Source organism: Lagopus leucura, unplaced genomic scaffold (assembly GCF_019238085.1).
Source record: "Lagopus leucura isolate 7727_CA_CO unplaced genomic scaffold, USGS_WTPT01 Super-Scaffold_797, whole genome shotgun sequence".
In the NCBI taxonomy this organism is placed as follows: domain Eukaryota; kingdom Metazoa; phylum Chordata; class Aves; order Galliformes; family Phasianidae; genus Lagopus; species Lagopus leucura.
In genome coordinates this window covers 2,819,159-2,822,381 of record NW_024962259.1, presented here as the reverse complement: position 1 = coordinate 2,822,381, position 3,223 = coordinate 2,819,159, and positions in this window count along the sequence as shown.

Here is a 3,223-nt window from a genome sequence, read left to right as displayed (position 1 = left end):
CCTTGGCTGCTCTCCTGCGTAAACAGGGCACTGTTCTGTCTTGCATGGTAAAAATGCCAGGTGTTGTGGTGCTTTACAAGTGGACATCTGGCCTTGCCTTCTCTTAGTGCTCCTGAGCTAGATAAACCCCATGGTGTGTGAGTCATGTACCTCCACAGCAGCTGCTGGGACTCTCAGGTGGAAGAAACAATCTTCAGCTGCTAAACAGCAGGAACCATGGGGAAGGATGTGCTGAGGAGTCCCACTAACAGCAGGCATCTCCAGAAGTGATGGAGAGATCAGTTCCAAGTGGAGGTGTCAGAGTAGGGGGCAGAGGTGTGCTGGAGGAGCTCGCTCCTGCTGTGTCTCTGGTTGGAACACTACTCAGGTAGCAGCATGTTCTGTTTATGGAAAGCTTTGCTTCTTTTTGCTTGTCCTTCGTGGGTTAAAGTACTTTGCCTCAGCATTTGAATGGAGCCCCTACTGTCTAGGCTATTTTCCCCATGCAATTAGGCTCTGCCAGAGCCAGGGACAGGCTTGCCATCAAATTTGAAGCTTTGAAGCAGTTTCACTTGAGTACCAGAGTATGACAGTTTTACTACTGCCTTTGCTATCTGCTCACTGCATGACTTTATTTCTAATAATTGCATTAGTCTGGAGAGCAATTGCCATCAAATAACACCTGTACCCTCTCACCTAGCAGCTGTGTCAAAGCCAGAACAGTGTCTGAAGTGGCACTGTGCAGGGATGTTGAGAGCAGCCAGAACATCATCCTCAGCCTGAATTCCCATTGATTTCAGCAGGGTCAGCATGGGATCCATTACAGTTTGCTCAGCAATGGCTGTTTTTGCTGTGCTGAATTTATTGCACCGTTCAGTAAATATTTTCGGCACTTGTAATGCTTGAAGGTTTGAGTGGAACTATTATCTCTAATGTGCTCGAAAGGCTGCTAGGTTTTGCAGCCAGATGTGTTTGCAGTACCAGGCTCTTGGTCTGTCTAGCAGGATCTAATTTGGTTTGATCTGTGCTTTCTATTTTAAGATTTCTGTTGTCTTTCCAGTAGTCCCTCCGCTTTGATACTTAAAAAAAAACCAGCACTGTGACAAATGAAGGGCGAGCTCCCCCTGCTGACCCTGGTGTTGCAGCTCAGAGATGAGATGGTACCACGTGAATACAAATTAATGCAGAATCAGAAGAAAAAGGCAAATCTGTTCCAACTTAATAGCTTATTTTAACCACGAAAGCAGCAGTGACAGCTGTGCTGGACAATGACTTTCATACGGGGAGAGGCTGGGCCACCTGCACTGGTACATGGGCTGGCTTTGGGGAGAGCTGTCATGGGTATGATGAAGAGCTGAGCTCTGCTATTGTGATTAATGCCATCACTCTTTAATGAACACTCTTTAATGATGTGGTTTGTTCTTAAAAGTATCGCAGTTTTCTAAGGCTCAATCTGAAACACAAATGAGTCTCATACACCACTAAGGATACAGGGTAGGTGAAGTGAGAAGCTATCAGTCTTAGGAAAAAGGCCTGAAACCAACTTCATTCAATTAGGTAATCAGATTTTATTTCCTATGGTATTAAAACGGCTTAATTGCCTGTGAAAATTGCCTGACATAGGACGGGTTAATTCTCCTCCTAGCTTTTGCAGGAAATCAGTTTGCTGCAATTGCACTTATTTGTGGCCAGAATGTCTGTTTGCAAATTGAACGTTAGAGTGTGAAAAACTTTTTTTTCCTTTTCAAATGAAACTGAAGGCAAATTTGTAAAATGATGTGGGAAGGAAAATCATGTCTGGCATCCTGTGCAAACTGAAAATGTTAAAGGTTCTTCCCCTTCAGTGACTTGGAAAACGTTTGCATAATCTTTGCTTAGGGCTAAAGATGATCTTGTCCTTTCTCTGGGACAGGCAGCACTGTGTTTGAGAGTTTGCTAATCTTAGCTGGGTATTTTCAAGGGATATCTGTGTTTTCACAAGAAGAAAGGATAAATGATGTAGTGGTTATGGTATGACATAGAATTCTTGTTCTGCAGCAGAATTCCCCTCACCAGAGACAAGTCGTGTCATTTTACTTCACTTTGCCTTTGCAAATCCCACGTCATGTGTTTCTCCCTCATCCATCAGTGGCCAATGGAGCTGTGCTTACTTCTGCGTTTTTAACACTGTTAAATGGTTGGGGTTGTTTTGTTTTATTTGTGTTAAACTCCAGTAATTTAGACAGAACTAGAATAGAGAGGAACTCGGTGTTCTGTTGGGTGAGAACTGAGAACATGGTGGTATGGTCAGTGCTGGCTCACCTCGCACCAGAGAAGGAAATTCAGCAGCCCCACCTCCGTCCTTCTGTGACCTGGTATTGGTGTTCACCTCCAGAGGTGAGGTTGTTTTGGGTCTGTGTCACCCTTTATGTGATGTGCAGCCCTTCTGCAGGGTGTTCTCCACAGAGGGCAGCCCTTTGCAGAGCTGTGCTGATAAATATGGAAGGACTTGAAGCTGTTCTTGGGTTTGCTCTGTGCCTCTTCTACTGCCTCACTGACTGCAGTGGAGCTAGATCTGTTTGCCATGTGCAGCCCAGAAATGTACACGAGGAAATTTTCCTAGCCACAGCAAGACAGACAGAATATTAAGCACGTTAAAATCTTGTGATGTAAGTAGGCATTCAAATAAAATAGCTCCAAACAGCCATATAAGTGGCTTTCAGTTTTATTGTTTCGTGGAAAATGAAATTACAGCAATAATAGAGCATTTCCGTGCAGGAGATCCTTAAAGTAGCCAGAAAGTATTCCGTCCTTTATTTGCAATGGGTTATTTATGGACAGATTGTAGCCTTAAGTGCACAGTGCTGCATGGCTTGAAATATCCATCGTGGCAGTTCTGCAAGCAGAGCCAAGATGTTTTTCCTCAAGAGAGACAGTAGCAGCAGGAAGCACCCTGTGTGTCAGGCCAGAGCACTCCCTGAGCAAACTGCTGTCCAATGCCTTCATGTTTCCACACTGAGATTCGCCAGACTAAACCTTGATTTTTACTTTTTAATTTCCTTTCTGTCTGTGACACTTGAATTTAGCTCACCGCTGTATCCCAGGCTGCAAGCCAAAATATGCTAAGGTAATAAGAAGACACATACACTGTATTTGAGACTGCAGGTTAATACAGTCCCCTCTTTATGTTATGCCCCTTGGAGCACTTGCAAAATTATCATTCAGATAAGGGAAGCAAAAGGTGAGATGTTTTAGCACTGTTGCT